The 12,074-nt window shown below is 36.2% G+C and overlaps 1 protein-coding gene across 3 annotated transcripts in view; it reads left to right on the top strand.

Annotated features, from left to right (window-relative positions):
• IL1RL1 (interleukin 1 receptor like 1) overlaps positions 1-12,074 on the top strand; it is an 83,009-nt gene that overhangs the window by 40,483 nt on the left and 30,452 nt on the right. Inside the window, exon 1 of one of the 3 annotated variants that reach the window (XM_023211334.2) lies at positions 8,372-8,927. The exons of the other annotated variants lie outside the window; for them this stretch is intronic. The gene's annotated coding sequence lies outside the window, so the exon portion shown is untranslated. Of the gene's footprint in view, positions 1-8,371; positions 8,928-12,074 lie in introns of those variants that run through there. 3 annotated transcript variants of the gene reach the window in all.

Here is a 12,074-nt window from a genome sequence, read left to right as displayed (position 1 = left end):
TATTAACTAGTAAAGTCTCCTGACATATTAAGAATATTAAAGACTGGCATATAATGAGGTTTTTGTTTGTTTGTTTGTTTCCATATGCCTTTTAATCTGTTTAAGGCTATAGTCATTTACTTAGACTATAGAATAGATAAAGAATAGTTACATCTTTTGTTCCAGAAATTTTCAGATTTTGGGGGAATATTACTATTCCTAAGGTTTTATTGACATATAAATTTTAAAAATATTGTGTAATGAGAACTATATATTTTGTTGGGCATTTTATCATGGTTACTAGGTTAAGTGTCTGTTTCTATGAACATAGGACTTACTTAACATATGACTTGGAATACAGAACATGCATAGTAAGTGTTTCTCAAGTAAATAAGTAAAAGTGTATGAGAAAGAAATGTGCTCTTTACATGTTGTCATAGGAGTCACCTTAGCACTAAATGGATAATTAACATCCAGGTTCATCCTTGGGCTTGGCACAAATGGGCTTGAACAACCTGGAATACGGATGGTTGATAATAGGCAATTAGGTTTAAATTATACCAGGAAACTGAAGACCATTCAGAAAATGGTTACAGATAATTAGAGAAGGTTGTATTACAGAGGAAAAATTTCCTACAGTGAGAGGCAATTGGCCTCACATGCCTTTACTGAGGCATACATTATCTCATAATTTCCTTTTATTGCACCTTCAATATTTTGAAGGGTATTCATTGTCTGAATTAGGCTAAGATGTCATTTTTTTTCTCCTGGAATTAGAAGAAAGATTGAATAACCCCTTATGTTTATCTGGAACATGTCTTTCTGTGCCCTTAAAAATATCAGAGTCCTTCAGAACCTTTCCCATGACCCCTCATTGAGAATATCTTAAAAATGTGTGTGTGTGTGCATGTGTGTGTGTGTGTGTGTGTGTGTGTGTACATAGGAATGAGGGAGCACTCTGATGAACGCAGAAATATCTGAAGATTACCTTTTGGTTTAGGGCATTTAGTCTTGCATCACCTTTTAAGTCTTATGCTATCCTTGACTTCTGAACAGAACAAACTTCTAGATTTTTATATGTTCAAAGTTCTGCCTTTGCAGTATTAGAGGTCTGTTTTCCCAGACTAGGGACTGGAGTGTTTAATGATCACTGTCATGTAGACCTAACATAGAAATACAAATGCAATAAGACAAATGTTGAGAAATTAAAGTCAGAAACATATTTGTTGTGATACATGTTCAAAAATAATATATTTCATTACAGGAAATAGCAAATCCAGAGAAATAAAAAGAAGAAAAAAAAATCATCTGCAATTCTACGCATGCAGATGACCATTGCCGAGATTTTGGAGTCCTTGTTCCCTAGACATGTTTTCCTATGTCTGTGTGCACACGTGTATGGGATGTTGCATATGTGTATGTGTGCATGTGTTTACACATGTATTTGCAGGTGTGTGTTATTTATTATACATTGAGTCATAATGTATATTACATTTAAAATTTCCTTTTTTTAGGCTTTATTGAGGTATAATTGACATATGAAAAATTGCATACCCTTAAACTGTACAATCTAAGTTTTGTCATATGTATACACACCAGTGAAACCCTTACCACAGTCAAGATAATGAACATACCCATCCCGTGTAAAGTTTCTACACCACTTTTGAAGTTTATCCTTCAACTTCTCCCACCTAATCCACAGGCATCCACTGACCTGATTTCTGTTATTATAAGTTAGTTTGCATTTTCTAGAAGTTGATACAAATGGAATAATACAGCATGTGCTTGTTTCTCTCTGGCTTCTTTCACGCTGCATACTTATTTTGAAATTCATCCATACAATTGCATTTATCAGTACATCCATACGATTGCATTTATCAATATGTCATTCTTGTTGATTGTTTATCATATTCCCTTATTATCTTCTTAACATCTATAGAAACTTAGTGGTGTCAACTCTCTTTTTCTTGATATTAGTAATTTGTGTCTTTTTTCTTTTTTCCTCAGTCAGTGTGGCTAGAGAGTTATCAAGATTATTAATCTTCTCAACAAAGCAGCTTTTGGCATCATTGATTTTTCTTTATTGTTTTTCTGTTCTATTTCACTGTTTAATGCATTGATTTATATTACTTCATTTTCTTCTGTTTTCTGTGCTTTCTTTGCTCTTCTGTTTCTAGTTTTTTAAGGTGGTAACCGATGATACTGATTTATGACTTGTATTATTTTCTAATGTACGCCTTTAGTATTGTAAACTTCCCTCTTTAGTGGCATATCCCAAATTTTGATATATAGTGGTTTTGTTTCCATTTAGTTCACAATACTTTCTAATTCCCCTTTTGATTTTTTGTTTGAGCCGTGGGTTATTTAAAAAGTGTATTATTTGGTTTTTGCACATTTACAAAGTTTCTAGATATTTCTTTTATTGATTTTGTGTTCTAATTCTGTTGCTGTCAACGCACTTTGTATGCCTTGATCCATTTAACTTATTGAGACTTGGTTTTGGGATTGGAATATGCTCTCTCATGGTAAATGATCCTTGTATACTTAAGAAGAGTGCTTATTCCAGTGCTGTGGGGTGGAGAGTTCTGTAAATGTCAATTAGGTCTAATTGCTTAACAAAGGTTTTCAAATTTTCTATATCTTTACAGATTTTTCTGTTTCTTCCATCAATTTCTGAAAGAAGAATATTGATGTCTCTGACTATAACTCAGGATTTCTCCATTTCTCCTTTCATTTTTATCAGTTTTTTCCTCATGTATTTTGAAGCTCAATTATTAGAAGCATAAACAGCTAGTCTTGTTATATTCTTTAGATAAATTGACCCCTTTATCATTATGGAATAACTCCCTTTATTCCTGGTTATCTATAATATGTGGAGTAACTCTCTTTATTTCTGGTTATATATAATTTTACAGCAATATATAATATGCATTTTTTGTCTAATCTTATGATAGCCACTCCAGCTATGTTTTGATTGGCATTAATATGGAAAATCTTGTTTCTTTCTTTTGCTTTGAGTCTTTTTGTGTCTTTGTATTTAAAGTTGGATTCTTGTTGGCAGAGCGTTGTTGGGTTTTCCTTTTTTAATCCAAACTGAGAATCTCTACCTTTTAGTTGGGGGGTTCAGAGATCATTTATGTTAATGTGATTATTGACATGTTTGGGCTCAAAGTTCTTCTCTTGCTATCTGTTTTCTATTTGTCCCATCTGTCCTTTGTTCCTCATTTATCCTTTTTGTGTCTTATTTTGGATTTTTTTTTTTTTTTTTATAATTCCAAATTTTCTCCTTTGTAAGATCATTCTCTATAGCTCTTTGTTGTGCTGTTGTAGTGGTTTCTCTAGGGTGATTCGGAGTTAGTATACATCTTTAAATAGCACAGTTCACCTTCAGGTGATATTGTACCAATTCACTGATAATTGAAGAGCTTTACAACAGGCAACTTCCATTTCTCTTCTCTGGCCTTTGTGCTATTGCTGTCATACATGTTGCTTCTACACATATTATAAAACCCACATTACATTGTCATTACTTTCTCTTCAAACAATCAATTATCTTTTAAATAATTTAAATAATAAGAAATAAAAATCTTTGTATTTACCCCATAGCTACCATTTCTGGTGCTCTGCATCCTTTCCTGTGGATCAGATCTGTGTCTGGTATCAGCTCTTTCTACTTGGAGGACGTTCCTTTAACATGTCTTGTAGTACTTGCCTGTTACTGACAAATTACTTCAGCTGTTGTACGTCTGAAAAAGTCTTTATTTCGTCTTTACTTTTGAGCAATATTTTTATTGAGTAAAAGGTTCTAAGGTGACTTTTTCTTTCAGTTATTTAAAGATTTCATTCTGCTGTCCTCTTGCTTGCATTGTTTCTGATGAGAAATCTGATGTCACCCTCTCCCTAGTTCTTCTATAGTAACGTGTTTTTTTCTTTTCTCACTTTGAAGAGTTTTTCTTTATCACTATTTTTAGTGTTTGAGTTTCTGGGACTTCAGAGTTTTATGCTTTTCATCAAACTTGCAATATTTTGGTCATTATTTCTTCATAGAACTTTTTTTCTGTCCTTCTGTTCACTCATTTCCTCCCGGAACTTCAATTACACTTACATTAGATGACTCAAAATTTCCCCACAATTCACAGACGCTGTATTTTTTTTCGGATCTTTTTTCTTTCTGTATTTTATTTTGCATAGTTTCTATCCCATACAATCTATTTTTCATCTGAAATGTAGCTTTTATCTGTAGGTGTTTTATTTAGGTCTTTTTTTAATCTGCCATATCTCTGCTTAACACAATATTTCATCTAGATTTTTTCACATATAGAATTTAGATATAATAGCTGTTTTTATGTCCTTTTCTACTAATTCTACCATCTATGGTAATTCTTTGCTAGTTTTGATTGATTGATTCTTCTCTTTATTAAGGGTAGTATTTTTCTTTTCATTTTTAAGCTTGAAAATTTTTGATTGTATGCCAGACAATGTTAATTTTAACATACAGACGGCTGAATATTTTTGAATTTCTATAAATATTTGAGCTATGCTCTGAATTACTGTTATGTTGCCCTGAAACAAGTTTGACCTTTTTGGGTCTTACTTTTAAGTTTCTTTATGTGTACCCAGAGTGACATTTAGTCTATGGTTAATTTATACTACTATTGAGACAAAACTCATGAGTTATGTCATTTTCCATTTTGAATAGTGGGCACAGGTACTGTTTCTGACTGTGTAAGAGTTGTGGTGATTGTTCCCTCTAATCTTTTTGGGTGGTTCTTTCTTTGACCACAGATCACTTCCTCAGAAGCATGAGCTCATCAGTACTGAGTTGAGTAATTGAAGGACTCTATAGATATCTCTGTAGTGATCTCCTCCTCAGTACTCTGTGAACTCAAGCTACCTTAGCCTTCCCAGAGTCCCAGCTCTGGTTCCTCATCTCAGAGAGACCACTGGACTTCATCTCTCTTCCTCTTCTCTTTGCCACAGATCAGAAACTCTCCAGGCGGTAACCAGGGCAATTGCCGGGCTCTTTTTTTGCTTCCCATCTCTCAAGTTTCACTATCGTCCATTGCCTGATGTTCATATCTTGAGAACCGTAGATTCATATGTTTTGTTCAGTGTTTAGTTGTTTAAGTCAGGAGGGTAAATCTTGCTCCTGTTACTCTGTCTTGGCTGGAAGTAGAAATCACAAAACTTGTCCTCTAAACAAAGTATATCACAAACATTTTCTATTTATTTAAATATTATTACTCTACATCATTTTTGATGACTGCAAAGTATTTTACTATTTAAAAGTACCATAGATTAATTAATTCTTTATTTTGTATATTTAGTTTTTTCCTACTATTATTACAACATGGTGAATGAGTGGCTAAATGTTTTTGAACATCCATGATTATCTCAACTGTATTAAAAGAGAAATTGCTGAGTTCAGGGGTATTTTGATGCAGATTTCCAAATTATCATCTAGAAAGGTTGCACCAGTTTGTATGCTTATTATCTCTCCAAATATCTGGGTATCATTATTATAAATGTTTAAACCTCCAAGCTTCATGAGTAAAAATGGCACATTTATTGGTTTTAATTAGTATTTGTATTTATTTTGGTGTATAATATTTTAATTAGTTAATTGAAAATCTCTGTACTTTCTTTTTGAATTTAGTTTGTATCTTTTGCATATTTTAAAGTTTAGATTGTTGTCTTTTCTGCTATTAATTTATAAAATATTTCTGTTGAGTGTGTGTGTGCGTGTGCACGCACGTGTATGAGTATGTGTGTGTTTGTAACATTTTCATCAGTTTTTTGCTTGCCCTCTATTTATGGTATTTTCAGATGTGATCAGATTTATTTGGTCTTTCACATTATGATTCCTATCTCTATCATTGAGTTTAGAAGGTCAATATTATTTCTACCTCATTACCAAATAAATACTTAATTCTATCTGCTTACAGATTTAACTTTTTTCTTTTTCCTTTTAAATCTCTAATCCATTTGGAATTTAATTTTCTTACTGATTAAAATTTCTTACTGCTTATTTTTATATGTTTATATTTTATTATGATAATATTAAACCATTTGTAATGCTTCAATTAAATATAAAATGGTCATAACACCATTTATTTAAAACCTATTCTTTCTCTCAGGTTTGATATACTGACTTTTTTCATCATATTGATAATCTTGTGATAAATTCCTATTAATGCTCCATTGGTTTCTAGATCTTTTATTCTGTTCTTGTAAGTCATCTGTCTCCTCCTGTGGCTGTTCTATATTATTTTAATTACTGAAACTTTATTGGACAACAGTAGGCTCAAAAGAGAGTATCTGTAGGAATATCCACAGAGGAATATCTGTAGGACAACAGTAGGCTCAAGGAGAAATCATCCGTTCTCCTAACCTTTTACTATTTTTCATATTTTCCTGACTAATCTTATGTATTTCTGGAAAATTGAGAAGCAATGCAGATTTTGGATAATAGTGCAGGCTTCACTTTGATTGTGCCTGGGTTCAAATCCCAGCTTCTTAGCTGCCTGGCAGTGTGACCCAGCAAATTTATTCACTTCGACATGGCTCAGTTTTCTTATCTGTAAAGTAAGGGTCCCTATAATGTAGTCCCTATATTAGAAGTTTATTATGATGATTGTGTGGGTGGAACCTGTGTGTGGCACACACAGGCACTTACTGAGAAGTTAGCTTTGCTATTTTCCTTTATTCTTCACTTTAATTTTAGAATTATTTTGTCAACTTCCAAAACAGTTCATTATGAATCTTATTACTGAGTCTTCTCTAGAAGCGTGACATGACTCTTTATTCACTTGTTTTCTTTTGTGTCTCTTGGGAAGTTTTGCATTTTCTGTTGTGTATATATAATATTTGTACATAGTTTTATATATATATCTTGCACAATTGTATCCGCATACTCTCTAAGCAATAAGGCCAGCAGAAAATATGTGGGTATGTTAGACTATAATTATCTCTGAGTATTAGGGTATGAGAATTTTTTCATTTGTAGTGTTTTATACATTTCAAAACTCATTAACTGTGCATTACTGATATAAATCAATAATTTTTAAGTGACTTTTGTGCCCCATGACTCTGGTGCTGTGTGCTTCAGACCGAAGGGCAGTGCCTGTTAGATGTTATGTGTTACATATTACACAAGTACATTGGCAAATAAACTATTGCTTTAAAAAATGTGTCATCAATTTCTAGAGAACTGTACACAACTTTGAAGCAAAACAATTTTAAGTGGATGACTAAAATCCTTCCTGAAAATGCATGCCTGTGGTCCCTGTGAAATCACCTTTTTTCCTCCTTTCCTAATCTCCTTTCCCTCCTAACTCTAAATTTTCTTGTAATGCGTCACAATATCTGGACTTGACCTCAGAGGGCATTCTGTGATGCATATTGATAGGACTGGGTAATTTAAGCAAAACAAAGGACATCTTTAATTTTTTACCAGCCCCAGATAGAAGTTTCTAGAGTTCTAGGTTTTAGAAGAAATACAGCCATGAAGGAAAATGTTGACATTTATTTCAACATTTCAACAGGAGAAAAGAGTGAGAACACGATCTACAGATCAGCCTTTCCTCTCACATTCTTACAATGGGAGAAGCAGAGAGGGTATTTGAGACACCAAAGCATGAAAGCTGCGACACAGGGAAAATACTGAGAACGTAACCTACAGATCAGATTTTCCTTTTATGTTCTTACCGTGTCATAAGGCAAAGTGCTTGTTTGAGATTTCAGGGCACAAGAGCCACTACAGCAGGAAGGCATTGCATCATCGGAACATTTCTGATCAAAGAGAAGACTGTCTGCACAAAGCATGGGCTGCTGCCCAAGGGGTCCTTCACCCACTGTTCTCACAAATGCTTGCCTTTGCTATCACAACTGCTATTGCCTGAAGGATGCTGAGTGTCCCCTCAGGGTTCATAGAGATCTGTCTCCCTGAGGTCTCTCAGACGCTACTGCTGACCAGTAGTCACTTGGGGAAGACCCCCGATTGTGAGGGCGTTATGGTGAAATGTTGCTTTCTTGACAAAACAAATGTGTTTCCTTCTGATCCATGAATAAAATCTGTTGAATAAATAGAATGAGCATGTAGAAGGGAGAGACTTTATGTGATCAGACTAGGAAAAGGGTGCTTTTAATATCTGTGGAACAATCTGTAAGACCGGACGTTTCCTCTGATAACAGAAACTCCAGAGTTATAAGAGAAATGGCTTCCTGACATCACAGACACTAAAAGGCCTTCTGAGTAGGAGTAACAGTTGAATTTTTGACTACTTTGTAAGGGAAATAGAGTACCAAAAAAAAAAAAAAAAAAAAAAAAAACCATGGAGATCAAGTCATTTCTTACTAGCAAGTACCCCTGACTTCTACGTATTTGTTGTTAGATCCACAAAGAATATAGTATAAGTTCATTTTCTATCAGCTATTAGGGATCTGTTGTGCCATAACAAATTACTCTAAAATTTAGCAGCTTAAACAGTAAACCTTTATTATCTCACATGGTTCCTGAGGGTCAGAAATCTGACAGTGACCTAGCTTGGTGGTTCTGCCTTGGGGTTGCTCATGAAGTTGTGGTCAAGCTGTTGACTACACTTTGTCATCTCTGAAGACTCGACTGCAACTGAAGGACTTGCTGCTAGGCTCACTCATGTGGCTGTTGGCAGGAGGCTTCAGGACCTGTCCATGTGGAGCACTCTCTGGGGCTGCCTTCGAGATGGCTTCTCTCAGAGGGGGTGATTCAAGAGAGAGCGTCTCAGATGACCACAGGATGCCTTTTATAACCTAATCTTGGAAATGGCATGTGATCACTTATTCCGTATTATATTGATGACAAAGACCTGACCTGGTACAGTGGGAGAAAAGACTACACAAGGATGTAAACACCAGGATGCAGAGATCATGGGGCCCATCTTGGAGGCTACCTGCCACAGCTATTAAAGGTACTTTTTGTTGACAACTCACAATTTCTAGCTACCCAGTTGCTCATTCTTTTGCTTAAACTATTCAAGGCTGGTGGAGGACACGTGAACCCTGTTAAAATGTGAAAATATCTAAATGTGTTTTATAGAAACCATTGAGTAAACCTGTTTTTTTTTTTTTTGCTTAGTGAGCAAAAGACGGATAAGGAAGGAAGGGACAAGTGTGTGTGTGTGTGTGTGTGTGTGTGTGTGTGTGCATGTGTGTGTGTGTGTGAGAGAGAGAGAGAGAGAATATAAAAATCTAATTTTTTACCAAAATTATTTTTTTTCTTCCAGGTGAACATATGGTTTTAACATAACTTCTATTCTACAAACCCAAAATCAAGCACCTCTGTTAACTCTCAACTAAACATAGACTTTTTCTGAACTTTGGAATAGGAGTAAGGGGGAAGAGTGAAACACACTAGCTTTTGTGCCTTGTTGTAATTTTTAATTTCTCAAAGAGTGGACAAGAAAGAGAATGAATACAGCAAAGTCTTTGATCCCTACAGTTCATATTCAGACAAATAAGAGCCAATCATTAAGGCTAACTGCCTCAGGAAAATAAAAAACAGCCAATTTAATTTCTGAACACAGGAAGATTTTTTACCCATTATCGAATCACGAAAGATCTGAATGCACATATTATGGTGTAACCATAAAATAAGGTTGAGTTTTTGCTTCCTGTTAAATCTCATGAAAACAAGCATTCTGAGTGAGGGGTGTGGTAAAGACACACAGGGCTAATCTTAAGAGAGGGTAAAGTTTCTGGCTATGTATTAGGTTTGATTAGAATTTTCTGGGTTAAAACGAATTCTACTTCAGTTTTGTTTCTTTCATAGATGCTGGAATTCCTGTATAAGCCATTCAGACATTTGTATTTATGACTTTTCTACTTTTTAAAAAAGTCTATGCTCCTCAAGAGAGTAAAGGAGTAGGTTTTACTAGACAACATATTTAATGGGTTAAAGCAACCAAGTAAGAAGAGGGAATGTTCTAGAAGTGAGGGAAAGGGTACTCATGCAGACATGAAGGTGAAGCAAAGGTGAATGTGACATAGAAAAATGGATTTGCCATCTATATCTTCCTTCTTTCTTTCTTTTTCTTTTTCTTTTCTTTTCTTTCTTTTTTTAAATTTTTTTTTTTTTTTTTTTTTTTTTTTTTGAGACAGAGTTTCACTCTTGTCGCCCAGGCTGGAGTGCAATGGTAGGATTTCGGCTCATTGCAACCTTCATCTCCCAGGTTCAAGCGATTCTCCTGCTTCAGCCTCCTGAGTAGCTGGGATTACAGGTGTCTGCCACCACTCCTGGCTCATTTTTGTATTTTTAGTAAAGACGGGATTTTACCATGTTGGTCAGGCTGGTCTTGAACTCCTGACCTCAGGTGATCCATGCATCTTGGCTTCCCAAAGTGCTGGGATTACAGGCATAAGCCACCACACCCAGCCAATCTGCCTTCTTTCTAAAAGAGATAAAGCTTTCTAGCTGCCTAGTACCTTGGTGAATTTGGGCTGAGCCCATCCAGCGACAAGCACTGGAAAGAAGGGAAGAGGGGTGATGAGCAGGGGAGAGGAGAGGAGGAAGAGGACCTGGTGGATGGTAGGAGGCCATAAGGTCTTCCATGTGATGTGTGAATCTTTAGCTAGGTACACCATATTTTAGAAATGTTTGGTGTAAATGGATTTCTTTTGCAAACTGGAGAGGGGACTGAGTTTTGGGCTGATGCTGAGCGGAACAAAGATGATATTCCTGCAGCTAGAGACACAGGATCTCGGAGAAAAGGAGCCCCAGAAATCAGCAGATGTCATGAGGGGACTCTGGGTTATCATAAGCTGTGGAATTCGTATTGGATCTGAACCTGTTTCTTCAAAGTGCAAGGAAGACTAGCTAACCTCTTGTTTTTGCCAATTTAGGGCAATTTTCAACATTACGAAAACTCATTTGGTTTGGGTGCAGAGCTCAGATGTCCTTTCCATGTGGACACAACCCTGCATGTGCACACAAAACAAGCACTTGAGCACTCATGTGTGTGCCCAAACTCCACTTTTCTGCTTCTCCAGGAGCACTGTATGTTATTCTCATTTCAGACAAATAAGTTTGGCCAACTTTGATCTTTCCTTTCAGGTCACTGATTGGTGAATTGTCACAGATGTTGTTCTGCCCTCCTTAGAGAGCTGCCTTTGTTGGTTCTGGGGCACTTTCATTAAGGAGAGTTACCTCCAAGAGGTGTCATGGCCTGCAAGCAAACCATGCTTAGGGTGCACCATTAAAGATCTCCACCCCTGGGGAGCGATCCTCACAGCGGGGCAGGACTTGGCCCCTAACAGGCTTGCCTAGTCTCTCCCTGCCAGGTGGGTACAGCAGCAGGAGTCCAAATTCCACATTTTGCAGAGCCCTGGCATAGAGGGATCATTCAAGAGAAACTTCCTCAAGCTACCCATGGCTGCTCGGGCCCTCATATCTGCATTCAGATGTGGCCTTCTTTATCTCTAACTCAGGAGGACCTTGATGGATGTTGGTCTCCCTGAATTTGATAACTATTTATGGAAGCACTGAAAATGGCATTATTCATTTTGATGACAATCAAGTATGTAAATGCCAATGATAGAGACTGAAGGATAAGTTCCACAGCGGATGTGGTGCAAGTTTCTAAATACTGCTGCCATGATAGTCATGTGATGTGAAGGATATTAAGAGATCTGGAACTAGGATAGAACTGTAGCTCAACCATGCTAGAAAACTTTTTTTGAGTTCCACTCTATTTAAAAACTTTTGTGTAGAGACAAAATCTCACTGTGTTGCCCAGGCTGGTCTCAAACTCCTAGCCTCAAGAAATCCTCCTGCCTTGGCCTCCCAAAGTGACAGGAGCCACTGTGCCAGGCCAAAAAGTTATACTCCTGAGTAAAGACTACTTTATAGTCTCTTGATAACATATCATAGTTTTAAAAATATTCTAACTGCTATAAATTTCTGTATAATTCAAATCTTGAGGCCGAGGGCCGTGGCTCATGCCTGTAATCCTGGCACTTTGGGAGGCTGAGGTGGGGGAATCATCTGAGGTCGGGAGTTTGAGACCAACCTGACCAATATGGAGAAACTCCATCTCTACTAAAAATACAAAATTAGCCAG

This window comes from Piliocolobus tephrosceles, chromosome 15 (assembly GCF_002776525.5).
Source record: "Piliocolobus tephrosceles isolate RC106 chromosome 15, ASM277652v3, whole genome shotgun sequence".
Taxonomy (NCBI): domain Eukaryota; kingdom Metazoa; phylum Chordata; class Mammalia; order Primates; family Cercopithecidae; genus Piliocolobus; species Piliocolobus tephrosceles.
This window is presented reverse-complemented; position numbering and strand designations above follow the sequence as displayed.